Source organism: Dryobates pubescens, chromosome 23, assembly GCF_014839835.1.
Source record: "Dryobates pubescens isolate bDryPub1 chromosome 23, bDryPub1.pri, whole genome shotgun sequence".
NCBI lineage: Eukaryota > Metazoa > Chordata > Aves > Piciformes > Picidae > Dryobates > Dryobates pubescens.
Window position 1 is genome coordinate 4,867,486 of NC_071634.1, and position 14,835 is coordinate 4,882,320.

Here is a 14,835-nt window from a genome sequence, read left to right on the forward strand (position 1 = left end):
TGGAGTCACCATCCCTGGAGGTGTTCAAAAGGGGACTGGACCTGGCACTCGGTGCCATGGTCTAGTCATGAGGTGTTGGGTGATAGCTTGGACTTGATGATCTTTGAGATCTCTTCCAACCTTGGTGATACTGTGATACTATCACTGCAGGTGTTTAGGAAGAGACTGGATGGGGTGCTTGGTGCCATGGTTTAGTTGATCAGATGGTGCTGGGTGATAGGTTGGACTCGATGATCTCAAAGGTCTCTTCCAGCCTGGTTAATTCTGTTCTGTTCCCTGCCCCACTGCCCAGGGTTGAGCCCCTGGAGACCTGCTCCTTGGGATGGACTTGGCAGGGCACAAGTGAAGCTGTGGGGGTGAGGGATCGGTAACTGATCAGTGAACAAGGCAGTGGTGAATTAATTCAATTAATTAGCAGGTTTTTCAATATTTATTAATCAGAGTCAAGTAATCAACCAAAGTAAACAGCCAATGAATAAACTCGCAGCCTAATAATTGGTTTAATTAATTCGTTCTGCACACAGCAGTTTAATTAATGAAGTTCAGGCTAAGGAGGAAGCAGCTCTGTTTCAAACAGGCTGTAATTATGCACAGTGGTCTCCAAACAGCTTTGCCAGCCTTCTTCCCTGCCTCCCTTCCTCCCAGCCTGGGGGAAGGGCAGCCAGATCTGCCTCTGTGGGCACTGGGCTCCCACCTCTGTTGCCAGCTGGTGATGATGTTGGAGATCAGTGAGGTCTGATGCCCCCCAGGGAGCTTGTCAGAGGCTGAAGCTTAAGCCTCACTGACTTCCTGAGCTGTCAGTGCTGTGCAGGGACCAGGAGCAGAACCAGGTCTCATCTACAAGGGTGATAGTCTGAGGTGATTTCCCAGGTGTGGTCCAAACCCCTCCAGGAGTTATGTCCTCAGCTCCTAAGGCTGCCATGGTACTTGTGTCACTGGCTGCTCATTTGGACTTGTCTGATGGGTTGTGCTCTGAAGTTTGGCAGCTTGTGTGGGTGGAAACGATGAAGCCTCCTGCGTGCAGAGGTGGCTGAGTGGGCACAGAGCCCAGCAGGGAAGTGTGATGTCCAAAGCAGCATCCCCTTCCAGCACCAGTACTACCCGTGGCCCATGGAGTGCAGGGCTGCTGGTGCAGGAAAGCCTCTTCATCATCACCTCATCTAACAACAGGACCCAGCTCAGAGGGCCTGATTAACCCTTTGGAGAAGTGCAGCTAAACCTAGGGTGGGAAACAGAGGTTGAACCAGCTTCACCGGCTTGACCTTCATGCAAAGCTCAGCGAAGCGGAGAGCTCTGTCAAGCCGTCTGCTGGGTGGGACCCATGTGTCCCACAGCCCACCAGGGACACATGTCCAGCCAGCCCTGCAGCCAGAGAAACCTTACAGCAAGGTCTGCACTTTTGCTCGGGATCTTTCCAATCCTCTCACTCGAGGCTGCCTCTCGAGTCAGTAAGAACAGCATCCTGATCACAGGGCTGGTTTTGACCTCTGTGCCTATCCCCCTGGGGTCAGCTGGAGCCCAAGACTGTTAGACACCCATTAAGGTCACTCAATCCCCACCAGTGGGATAGGATAGTTCCCCAGGACTGATGCTGCCTTGAGAGCTGAGGTGTCCCTGATGGTGGATCAGGGTTGAAGGGTGTCTGGTCCCACCACACTGCTGTCTGGTTGCTCTTTGCTTCAGTTTCTTTCTCTGGGTGAGGGCAGTGGTTGGAGAGTTTCTCTCAGTTCTCTGTAGAGGTGAAATTGCTGCTCTGAAGAGTTTTCCTTCTGTGTGAGCAGGGAAGTTCGTGATAGGGCTCAGCAGGGAGCAGGCAGGCTGCAGTGAGCTTCATTCTCTGGAAGACCCAGGATGAATTGTCCTGGCTGACCATGCCTCAGCCTCCCTTTCATTAATCAGGTGCATTGGGGGATTTTTGTAGCCTGCAAATCAAGAGTTTGGGAATTGCCTGGCCCTGGGAGGTGCCAGCCCTCAAAGGTTGAGCAGCCCCAGGCTGACACTGGCCTCCTTGGCTGATCAGCAGGGCAGGAACCAGCTCCAAACCTTACTCACCTCTTTAATACTTACAGCAAGAGGGAAACTGGGAGTTGGGGTCCTGCTCCTCTGAGTTATTCCTGGTGCTTGTAGATGGAGAACAAACATCAGGCAAATACCAGCAAGGAAAAAAAAACCCAAACTGTTTTATTTCATTTTACTGTGTGTGTTCTCCCTTGAAACCCTTGAAGCAGCTTCTCCACTGCTGTAACTCACTGAAGTGAAAGGAGACACACTGATTTCCACCAGCTAAAAACCCAAACTTCATGCCTTTAGCACCTCCCACAAAGCCATTTACCACCCCCATGCACGCCACTTGCCAAGTTCCCTATCAACAAGGCTTTGAGGGAGGCTTCCTGCTGTATTATACCTACAACATAAACACAGCAGAAGTTCATTTGTTTTATGACTACAAAACATGCTGCCTGTGGGCTCCCCCCCCCTCCCCTTCTCCCACCCCCCCTTCCCTTCTCCCATCCCCCCTCCCCTTCTCCCACCCCCCCCTTCCCTTCTCCCATCCCCCTTCCCTTCTCCCATCCCCCTTCCCCTTCTCCCATCCCCCTTCCCCTTCTCCCATCCCCCTTCCCCTTCTCCCACCCCCCCTTCCCTTCTCCCACCCCCCCCCTTCCCTTCTCCCATCCCCCCTCCCCTTCTCCCACCCCCCCCTTCCCTTCTCCCATCCCCCTTCCCCTTCTCCCACCCCCCCTTCCCTTCTCCCATCCCCCCTCCCCTTCTCCCACCCCCCCTTCCCTTCTCCCATCCCCCCCCCCTTCTCCCACCCCCCCTTCCCTTCTCCCATCCCCCTTCCCCTTCTCCCACCCCCACCCCCCCTTTTATTAATTGCCTTTTCCTACTCAAATCTGAGAGACATTCAGCACTAAATGCAAGGAGAACAGGAACTGCTGCAAGGTCTGCTCTCCAATTTTACAGCTCAGGAGGAAGAGAAATCAGCAAAGTTCACCAGGAATCCACAAACTGAAACATTTCTCCTTGAAAAGGCTGAAGGACAGGCTGGGTGCCATCCAGAGGGAGCTGGGCAGGCTGGAGACGTGGCTGAGGAGAATCTAGAGAATAGAATGGAATAGAATAGGATAGAATAGAATGGAATGGAATAGGATAGGATAGAATGGAATGGCATAGGATAGGATAGAATGGAATGGCATAGGATAGGATAGAATGGAATAGAATAGGATAGAATAGAATAGAATAGAATAGAATAGAATAGAATAGAATAGAATAGAATAGCAAAGTGCAAGGTTCTGCACCTAGGTTGGGGCAACCCTTGCTATCAATGCAGGCTGGGAGGTGATGAGACTGAGAGCAGCCCTGCAGAAAAGGACTTGAGGGTGCTGGTGGGTGAGAAGCTGGACATGAGCTGGACACTTGCAGCCCAGAAGGCTGATAGCATCCTGGGCTTCATCTAAAGAAATGTGGCCAGCAGAAGGAGAGAGGGAAATCCTGACCCCCTGCTCTGCTCTGGCTGGAGCACTGTGTCCAGCTCTAGGGTCCCTGACACAAGAGGGACGTGGATCTGATGGAGAGGGTCTAGAAGAGGGCCACAAAGATGATCAGAGGGCTAGAGAACCTCTGCTGTGAAGACAGGCTGAGAGAGTTGGGGTTGTTCAGCCTGGAGAAAAAGCTCCAGGGAGGCCATAGAGCTGCATTTCAGTATCTGCAGGGGACCTAGAGGAAGGCTGGGGAGGGACTGTTCAGAAGGGCCTGTGGGGATAGGACAAGGAGCAATGGTTTGAAACTGGAGCAGGGGAGGTTTGGGTTGGACATAGGGAAGAAGTTGTTTACAATGAGAGGGGTGAAACACTGCAACAGGCTGCCCAGGGATGTGGTTGAGGCCCCATCCCTGGAGACATTCAAGATCAAACTGGATGTGTCCCAGGGCAGCCTGCTCTGGTGGGAGGTGTCCCTGCCGCCTGCAGGGGACAAGATGACCTTTGTGGGTCCCTTCCAACCCACTGCAATCTGAGATTGTGTGAATGTGTGAAAAGGAGACTGGAAAGGGTTAAGTGAGCAGCTTTGGGATTGATTTGTTGGAGCCAAGTTCTGTGAAATGGTTGGGGGCCAACTGGAAAGGCTCTGGACACCTGGTTTGAGATGAAAGCAAACCACTTCTGAGAAACACAAATCAGCTGAAGTGAAATACCTTGCTGCAATTTAAGAATGAGTGGAAGATCAGGGGGAAGTGAGCACTCAGGTGGGTTTCAGAATGAGCTGTCTCATTAGAATGAAACAATCAGGTCATCTGGTTTCTCCTGAAAATAGCCCAAAGCCCTTTGTTTTTTTGCTCTCTGATGTGAGCTTGCCAGAGGTGATGGTTGATTCACACTGCTGGCTGACTGTTGTCTCATTAGACTTCTTTAGGGAGAAGAGCTACAAAGCTGCTGAGGAAAGGCTCAGAGAATGGGGGCGGGGGGGGTGTTTAGTCTGGAGAAGGGAAGACTGAGAGGGAGGATCTCATCAATGCTGATCAATACTTACAGGGTGGGTGTCAGGATGGGACCAGGCTGTTTTCAGTGGTGCCCAGTGACAATACAAAGGGTAACAGGCACAGACTTGAACATAGAGAGGGGCAACGAGGCTGGGGAGTGGCCTCGAGCACAGCCCTGTGAGGAGAGGCTGAGGGAGCTGGGGTTGCTTAGCCTGGAGAAGAGGAGGCTCAGGGGAGACCTTATTGCTCTCTACAACTCCCTGAAGGGAGGTTGTAGCCAGGTGGGGGTTGGTCTCTTCTCCCAGGCAACAAGCACCAGAACAAGAGGACAGAGTCTCAAGCTGTGCCAGGGGAGGTTTAGGCTGGAGGTGAGGAGAAAGTTCTTCCCAGAGAGAGTTGTTAGCCATTGGAATGTGCTGCCCAGGGAGGTGGTGGAGTCCCCATCCCTGGAGGTGTTTAGGAAGAGACTGGATGGGGTGCTTGGTGCCATGGTTTAGTAGTCAGGAGGTGTTGGGTGACAGGTTGGACTTGATGATCCTTGAGGTCCTTTCCAACCTTATTCATTCTATGACTCTATGATAGGAAGTTCCATCTAAACTTGAGGAGGAACTTTAAGGGTGGTGGAGCACTGCAGGATGTTGGGGTCTCCATCTCTGGAGACATTAAAAACCCACCTGGATGTGTTCCTGTGTGACCTTCCTTGGGTGAATCTGCCTTGGCAGGGGGGTTGGACTTGATGATGTCTGCAGGTCCCTTCCTCCCTGGGACTGTGAGAAGTAAAATTGTTAGCTGGAAGAAAACCCCCAGCCCTACTTGGCATTGACTTAGCAATCAGAAACTTCTGCAGGGGCTCTGCTACCAGTGTTGCTGGGAGCTTGCATTTATCTTTGTATGTCCAGAATAGTTTCCACCTTGGTTACACAGGAGTCCTATTTTCAGGAGTAATTTATTCAGCGTTGAGAAGCTGAAATAGGCAATAATTTTAGATTGCAGGATCCCTGTACCTGCCAAACGCTGGCAACCACCATGTCTCTGTGTTGAATAATCTACAAAGATCCTTTAAAGCAGCTTGAACTGCCCAGCAGCCCCAGTACAGGCCACCAGCACCAGAACAAGAGGACACAGTCTCAAGCTGTGCCAGGGGAGGTTCAGGCTGGATGTTAGGAAGAAGTTCTTCATAGAGAGAGAGAGATTGGCCATTGGAATGTGCTGCCCAGGGAGGTGGTGAAGTCACCATCACTGGAGGTGTTTAGGAAGGGACTGGATGGGGTGCTTGGTGCCATGGTTTAGTTGATTAGATGGTGTTGGGTGATAGGTTGGACTCAATGATCTTGAAGGTCTCTTCCAACCTGGTCTATTCTATTCTATTCTATTCTATTCTATTCTATTCTATTCTATTCTATTCTATTCTATTCTATTCTATTCTATTCTACCTCCACAGCCTGTTCACCAGCTGCAGGATGTAGTTCTCTCCTGGCTGTGACATGTGTCCCCAAGCCACACCTTGAGTATTGTGTCCAGTTTTGGGCACCTCAATACTAGAGACATGTGGAGGTGCTGGAGCCAGGGCAGAGGAGGGCAAGGAAGCTGGGAAAAGGCCTAGAGTATAAATCTGATGAAGAATGATGAGGGAGCTGGGGATGGCTAGTTTGAAAAAGAGGAGGCTGAGGGGAGACCTCATTGCTGTCTACAACTACCTGAAGGGAGGTTGTAGCCAGGTGGGGGTTGGTCTCTTCTCCCAGGCAGCCAGCACCAGAACAAGAGGACAGAGTCTCAAGCTGTGCCAGGGGAAGTTTAGGCTGGAGGTGAGGAGAAAGTTCTTCCCAGAGAGAGTTGTTAGCCATTGGAATGGGCTGCTCAGGAAGGTGGTGGAATCCCCATCCCTGGAGGTGTTCAAGAGACGATTGGATGTGGCACTTGGTGCCATGGTTTAGTCATGAGGTCTGCAGTGACAGGTTGGACTTGATGATCTTTGAGGTCTCTTCCAACCTTGGTGATTCTGTGAAAATGTGAAAATGTGGGACCCTAGACTGGATCCTAGCAGGAGCAGGGCAGTGATTGTTTCCCTGTGCTCAGTAGCAGGAGCTGGGCAGTAATTGTTTCCCTGTGCTCAGTTCTGCTGAGGCCATACCTCTAATCCTGGGCTCAGTTTTGGGCCTCTCACCAGAGAAGGATATTGAGGTGCTGGAGTAGGTCCAGAGAAAGGCAACAAAGGTGGGGAAGGTCTGGAGAACAGGACTGGTGAGGAGCAGCTGAGGGAACTGGGGCTGTTCAGCCTGAAGAAAAAGAGTCTGAGGGGAAACCTTCTGGGTCTCTACAGCTCCCTGAAAGGGTTTGTCTCTTCTCCCAAGTAATGTGAGAGGACAGAAGGAAATGGCCTGAAAGTGACCCAGGGGAAGCTTAGGTTGGAGCCAAACCAGAATTCTTTTATCAATCTCAATCACATCTGAGGAAGTGCTAAAAGTCCTCAACAGACCAACTTCCTACAGACATGGGAGGATGGTGAAGGAGAGGGAACTTCTCTACTCTCCCCCACAGAAGGAAGGCTTCAGAGTGAGTTCAGCCCTTGGTTAGTCATCAGAAAATGATCACTAAAAATCCATCACAACACAATAGAAAACCAAACTTCCTCAGGTTCATTATGCACAGAAGGCCCTGATCAAACATGTGATTTAAAAGGAGGGGGATGAAAGATGGACCATGCAGTCACTCTGGTTGTCAGGGCAGTCTCATGTCTCCTGAAATGTTGTGAGTCATGGTGGCAGTGGCAGAATGAGCGTGGCAAAAGGAATGGGCAACCGCTTTGACCCAGAGCATCAGATCAAGCTGGATCAAGAACAGCTGCAATGAACTGTTCCATCTGCCACACATCCCCTATTGATCCTCACCCACAGGAACCACACACCCATTAAGAATGCCAGCAAAGACATGGAATCTTAAGAGCATCTAGGTACCAGGCTCCAGTTTGATTCATTTGGCGTCACAGAGGTAAGGGGCAAGATCCTTCTCCTCTGCTTTGTACCACAGGACCCCTGAGCAAGCCTGAGAAGTGAGCCCTTGGGAACCTCATGAGGTTCAATAAGGCCAAGTGCAAGGTGCTGCACATGGGTTGAGGCAATCCCTGGTATCAACACAGGCTGGAGGATGAAGGGATGGGGAGCAGCTCTGTGGAGAAGGACATGGGGGTGCTGGTGGGTGAAAAGCTGAATGTGATGATCTTGAAAGTCTCTTCCAACCTGGTCTGGTCTATTCTATTCTGTTCTGTTCTATTCTGTTCTGTTCTGTTCTGTTCTATTCTATTCTGTCCTGTCCTGTCCTGTCCTGTTCCCAGATGAGCCATCACCGAGCACTTACAGTGATGGGAGGGCTGGAAGCCCTCTTCTGTGAGGCCAGGCTGAGAGAGCTGGGATTGTCCAGCCTGGAGAAGAGAAGGCTCCAGGGAGACCTTCTGGTGGCCTTTCAGTGCTTAAAGGGGCCAGTCAGAAAGCTGGGGACAGACTCCTAGCAGAGCCTGTTGTGACAGGACAAGGGGTGATGGATTGATACTCAGAGGAGAGAGGGAAGTAATTGTTTATGCTGAGGGTGGTGAGACCCTGCCCCAGGTTGCCCAGAGAGGTGGGAGATGCCTATCCCTGGAAGCATTCCAGGTCAGATTGTCTGGGGCTCAGAGCAGCCTGCCCTAGCTGCAGATGTCCCTGCTGACTGCAGGGCTGTTTCAGACCAGATGACCTTTGGAGGTCCCTTCCCACCTAAACCAGTCTACGACTGGATGATGTTTCCATCCAACAGGTCCATGCCAAATTAGCATAAATTCATTGAAATCACAGGGGAGGGATGGGTCTTGCACCTCACCTCCCTTTTTCAGGGGAAGATCACTTGGCCCCAGACCATTCCTGACCTGTTTTGCCAGACTGTTCTCATGGCAGGGCAGTGCAGGAAGAGGCTTTGCTTTCCCAAGCAAGTCATACTGTTGCTGAAGCTGCCTCCAGTTGCGATTTCTGCTTCTCTTTTTCCAGTTCAGAGTTTCTGCAATGACATCAGGGCTGTGTTGCAGCCCACCAGAATGTCACTCCTAGGACATGACAGCAGGGACATAGATGGTGGGCATGGTGCAGGAACAGATGGGTGTATACAGCCCACTGCAGGAGCAGTCCAGGCACAGGGGACCTGGCTGGGAATCATCTGCATTGGATGTGTCTGTCTAGAGAGAATACTGTGGAAAAGCAGCTGTGAGCTGGGTTTCTCTCCAGGGAGGACATGTCAACATCCTGTAGAAGGGCACAGGAGAGAATTACAAGCAGACACATGGATAACGAGCCCACGAGCAAATTATGCAGCTAAAGCACTTGACAAGGGTTTGTTCACTCCTGGTGCCCTAGAGCAGCAGGCACCAGAGTGCAGGGCACCAGGGAAACACTCTGGGTGTGTTTGGAAATAGCCAGCAAACCCCAATTAATTGGAGCCCAAGGGAGTGTGTGTGGTTCCCTTCCTACCCATTACCCTCTGCTGAGGGCCAGAGAAGGCTGCTATAAGAGCTGCAGCATATTGGACCTCAGATAATCATTTGGGCACTCAGGCCTGAACACATGCCTGTCCCAAAATAATGCCTTGATTCACTGAAGTCACTGGGAATGAGGGGCTGAGGGTTATGGGGGTCAGAGTGGCTGAGAGCAGCCAGGCAGAGAGGGAACTGGGAGTACTGGTTGATAGGCTGAACAGGAGCCAGCAGTGTGCACAGGTGGCCAAGAAGGCCAATGGCATCCTGGCCTGGATCAGGAACAGTGTGGCCAGCAGGAGCAGGGAAGTCATTGTGCTCTGTACTCTGCATTGGTTAGGCCACACCTTGAGTCCTGTGTCCAGTTCTGTGCTCCTCAGTTTATGAAAGAAGTTGAGCTGCTGGAAGGTGTCCTGCCCTGTGAGGAGAGGCTGAGGGAGCTGGGGTTGCTTAGCCTGGAGAAGAAGAGGCTCAGGGGAGACCTTCTTGCTCTCTACAACTACCTGAAGGGAGGTTGTAGCCAGGTGGGGGTTGGTCTCTTCTCCCAGGCAACCAGCGCAAGAACAAGAGGACACAGTCTCAAGCTGTGCCAGGAGAGGTTTATATTGGATGTTAGGAAGAAATTCTTCATAGAGAGAGTGATTTCCCATTGGAATGTGCTGGAGGAGATGGAGCAGGTGGAGTTGCCATCACTGGAGGTGTTTAGGAAGAGACTGGATGGAGCACTTGGTGCCATGGTTTAGTTGATTAGATGGTGTTAGGTGATAGGTTGGACTTGATGATCTCAAAGGTCTTTTCCAACCTGGTTTATTCTATTCTATTCTATTCTATTCTATTCTATTCTATTCTATTCTATTCTATTCTATTCTATTCTAAAACTAGTGCCTTGATTCACTGAAGTCACTGGGAATGAGGTGCTGAGGGTCATGGTTTAGCACCAGGCTTGGTAGAGTAAAGAATGGTTGGACTCCATGATTCATAGCTTCATAGATTCACAGATTCATAGATTCATAGACTCATAGACTCATAGAATACCAGGCTGGAGGGCACCTCAAGGCTCACCTGGTCCAACCTGTCAGGGCAAGAACACAGCTGAAATGTTCTGGCCCAGCACCCTGACGAGCTGAGCCCTGAGACTCTCTAATGATCTTAAAGGTCTTTTCAACCCCCAATGATTCTGTGATTATTTTTCTCTTCTCTGAATAGGAGCCAGATCTCCCATGACCTGTGCATGGGATTATTCTGCTTCCAGTCCACCCACCACACCACCACATAAAACTATTTAAAGGCCAATGTCTCTTTTTATATCCCGGGGCCTTTGACGCATCTGGAGACAGTTGCTAGAATGGATCTACCACAAACAGGGGAAAAAATAGATCCTGGAAAAAAAATCCAAAGCTCCTGTGGGTAAAAACCTTATAAAAATCTCCCCACAGGAGCTTTTGGAACCCAGACCAAAGCTCCATCACATCAGAGCAGAACCCCATCTACATTCAGCTGGGCCCGAGGTTTTATTGTGCTTGCACACACACAGAGCTTTGTGCTGGCTTCTTCTGGGAAGGAGCTTTTAATTAGCCTCATCTATCTTCATTAATTTCTGTTTGGGTAAATACTTCCCCATTCATTCTGGTAATGTGGTTAATGAGATGCTGCAAAGATTGAGTGGAAGGGTTGGGGATGCTCTGTGGTGAGCTCGTGCCAGGTGGTTGTTTGTGCTCTTGTCACCAGCTTGGTTGGAATTGGTTTTGTCACAACAAGCAGCAGGGACTGGAGACCAGCAGCTGTGTCCTGTTAGCTGCTGGGGTTGCTCAGGCTGGAGGAGAGAAGGCTTCAGCAAGACCTTACTGTGGCCTTTCAGCACTTAAAGAGGGCCTACAAGAGTGATAGAGAGGGGCTCTTGATCATGGAGTGCAGTAACAGAACAAGAGAAGATGGTTTTAAACTGAGAGATGGGAGATTTAGATCAGGTACCAAAAAGAAATGCTTTACAGTGAGAGTAGTGAGACCCTGGAGCAGGCTGCCAGAGAAGCTGTGGATGCTCCAGCTGTGGAAGTGTTTAAGACCAGATTTGATGGGGCTCTGAGCAACCTCCTCGGGTTGCCAATGTCCCTGCTGACTGCAAAGGGGTTAGACTAGATGACCTTTAGGATAGGATAGGATAGGATAGAATTGAATTGAATTGAATTGAATTGAATTGACCAGGTTGGAAAAGACCTTTGAGATCATCAAATCCAACCTATCACCCAACACCATCTAATCAACTAAACCATGGCACCAAGCACCCCATCCAGTCTCCTCCTAAACACCTCCCCAGGCAGCCCATTCCAATGGGCAATCACTCTCTCTGTATAGAACTTCTTCCTAACATCCAACCTAAACCTCCCCTGGTGCAGCCTGAGACTGTGTCCTCTTGTTCTGGTGCTGGCTGCCTGGGAGAAGAGACCAACCCCCACCTGGCTACAACCTCCCTTCAGGCAGTTGTAGAGAGTAATAAGGTCTCCCCTGAGCCTCCTCTTCTCCAGGCTAAGCAACCCCAGCTCCCTCAGCCTCTCCTCACAGGGCTGTGCTCCAGACCCCTCCCCAGCTTTGTTGCCCTTCTCTGGACACCTTCCAGCAGCTCAACATCTTTCCTAAACTGAGGAGCCCAGAACAGGACACAGGACTCAAGGTGTGGCCTAACCAGTGCTGAGCACAGGGCACAATGACTTCCCTGCTCCTGCTGGCCACACTGTTCCTGATGCAGGCCAGGATGCCATTGGCCTTCTTGGCCAGCTGGGCACACTGCTGGCTCATGTTCAGCCTATTGTCAACCAGTACCCCCAGGTCCCTTTCTGCCTGGCTGCTCTCCAGCCGCTCTGACCCCCTCCATCCCTGGAGGTGTTCAAGAGGGGATTGGATGTGTCACTTGGTGCCATGGTTTATTAGTCAGGAGGTGCTGGGTGACACGTTGGACTTGGTGATCTTTGAGGTCTTTTCCAACCTCATTGATTCTGTGATTCTATGATTTCAGTTAGACATTAGGAGAAAGTTCTTCACAATGAGAGTGCTAAAATCCTGGGACAGGCTGCCCAGAGAGGTAGTTGAGGCTCCATCCCTGGAGACATTCAAGAACAGCCTTGATGTGTCCCTGGGCAGCCTGATCTGGTTGGAGGTGTCCCTGCTGAATGCATTGGGTTTGGGCAAGATAACCTCTGAGAGTCCCTTCTAAAGCAATGCAATCTGGGAATCTGTGTGGCTCATCTCCTAGGTGTTTAGACATATTTGACCAATCCAAGCTGTTCCTCCTCCTGATTCTTTTTTTCACACACAAGAATTCAAAGTTTTCCTGAGGTCTCTAACTTTGAGGATCAAAGTGGGGGGGGGGGGTTGGAACTCAATGATCCTTGAGGTCCCTTCCAACCCTAACAAGTCTATGATTCTATTCTTCCAGAATAATTTCACCCTCCCTGTGCTGAGTGGATTCTCTGGAGGCTCTGAATCCACTTTGTCCTCTGATCAAACCTTTTCCCTGGAAAGCCTGATTCCAAGGATCAACCATGTGTTTTGGGTTTGCTTTTGTTTACTCCCCTGCTCTTAATTGGGTTGTGGTTGAAAGTGTTTGGGGTGGATCATGAGGAATAGCTTCAATATTAAAAGTCCAGCAGCTGACTCCTTTCACAAGAGGGCTGCTTTCCAATTTGGCACTTGATTACCAGTCTTATTTGCTGTAAATATTGCCTTAAAAATGCTGTTAGGAACACTGAGTGATGAGCTTTTCCTTCTGAAGGCTTTGCCTTTGCAAGCAAATCCCATCCAGAGACCTCTCAGCCCTCTGCTCCTGTGCCTGAGCACACCCCTCCCAATTGCCTCATCGTTCCCCCTGCCTCCCAGGCAAGTTTCAGCCACCACAAATGAAGTCTCTGGTAGGTATTGATTTGTTGCACCAACTACCTGCTGTCCAAGCTGATGAGGAAACCTGCCTGAGTGGCCCACATGACGTGGGCTGAGGACAGACTTACCGCAGTGCTGCCAGCTCCTGAAGTCAAAGGACTGAGTAGGAAGAAAGGGAACACACCCAAATGTCATCAGGGAGACAGAAAATCTGCCCTTCAACACTCTTTTTCATCAGGTGGTGGGGTCACCATCCCTGGAGGGGCTCAAGAAATGTGTGGCTGTGGCAGTCTGGGACTTTGTTTAATGGCCATGGTGGTGTTAGGTTGATGGTTGGACCCCATGGTCTAAGAGGTCTCTTCCAACTGAAACAATTACAGGATCCCAGGATGTGAGGGGTTGGAAGGGACCTCTGGAGATCATCAAGTCCAACCCCCCTGCCAGAGCAGGATCACATAACCATAGAATCCAGTGCAGGTCACACAGGAACACATCCAGATGGGGCTGGAAAGTCTCCAGAGAAGGAGACTCCACAACCTCTCTGGGCAGCCTGCTCCAGTGCTGTGTGACCCTCACACTGAAGAGTTCCTCCTCATGTTGAGGTGGAACCTCCTGTGCTGTGGTTTATATCCATTGCCCCTTGTCCTGTCCCAGGGAGCACGTGAGCAGAGCCTGTGCCCTCCCTCCTGACCCCCAGCCCTCAGATATTTATAAACATTTATTACATCCCCTCTCAGTCTCCTCCAGACTGAGCAGCCCCAGGGCTCTCACTCTCTCCTCACCAAGCAGTGCTCCAATCCCTTAATCATCCTGGTAGCCCTCTGCAGGACCCTCTTCAGCAGATTCCTGCCCTCTTGAACCGGGGAGCCCAGAACTGGATGTGATATTCCAGGTGTGGCCTCACCAGGGCAGAGCAGAGGGGGAGCAGAACCTCCCTTGCTCTGCTGGACACATTCCTGTGATTCTATGATTTTTCTCTAGGGAAACTGAGGCACTTGGTAGCTCCTGTGACCTGTGGTCTCTTGGAAGCTCTCCAGTTATTTGCTACCACAGCAGCCTGTCCTGCTGTCTCCGTGTGGGTGCTGTGCAAAGCTGTCAGATGGAAGCAGGGGACTGTACTTCTCCCTGTGCCTTAATTTATGGGTGCAATGAGCCCCAGGATGGATTTGCTGGAGTGGCTGGAACAGGATGTGGCTTTTCAGCTGCTCCTAATGAATAGCCTTTCTCTAACAGGGCTCCTCAGCTAATGTGTTTAGAGCTGAGCCAGAAAACCACCAGGTCCTGTGGCAGAAAACCAAAGGCTGAAGAGAGGCCATTTCCTCCTCTCGGGAAGTTTCCAACCCGAGGTAATTCAGAGCTCAGTCACTCAGGCCCCTGCAATGCAACTTCTCATTTCACCCCCTCTAGCAGCTGAAAAAATCTCCCTCCTCCTGGGAGGAATCTCTGTCCCAGACAAGCCCAAGCCACCTTTCCCCACCGCCTGCAGTGGGCACAGGGATGGCAGTCAGTAAAGGAAGAGCAGCAGGAGACGGCAAGGGCTGGACTGGCCCCAGGCAGCTCTCTCCAACACCAGCCTGCCCAAGAGGTGTGCCTGGAGCAGTGTGAACAGGTTGGTGCCAGGACCTGGCATCAGACCTGTGCCTTTTCTGTGCAGCACTTTGGGTGTTTATCACAGTTAATGGGATCTCAGTTCCCCTTGGTGAGGCGAAGTCTGGAGCAGATCACAGGAGGCCTTGGGCCTGATGTCCTGGAGGGACCACTGGCTGCATGCCCCTGCATGACTGTTGTAAGGCAAGGCTGCAAGCACTGAGAAGTGTAAATCCTCCAACATATATCCATGATGTGGAAAAAAGACCCAACATATGGAAGCCCAGCAAGGGAGCTCCTATGCAAGGGTCATGCAAATGCTGAGCAGGGAACAGCCCTCACTTTGCTGGAAAGGCTGTGCTGGAGCTTGGGCCAGGTCTTCTGCCACCAACAAGACCTTTGTGAA

At 51.0% G+C, this 14,835-nt stretch overlaps 1 protein-coding gene across 1 annotated transcript in view; it reads left to right on the forward strand.

Annotated features, from left to right (window-relative positions):
• The window catches only part of ADRA1D (adrenoceptor alpha 1D), a 42,897-nt gene that overhangs the window by 1,444 nt on the left and 26,618 nt on the right, over nucleotides 1–14,835 (forward strand). The window lies entirely within an intron of this gene.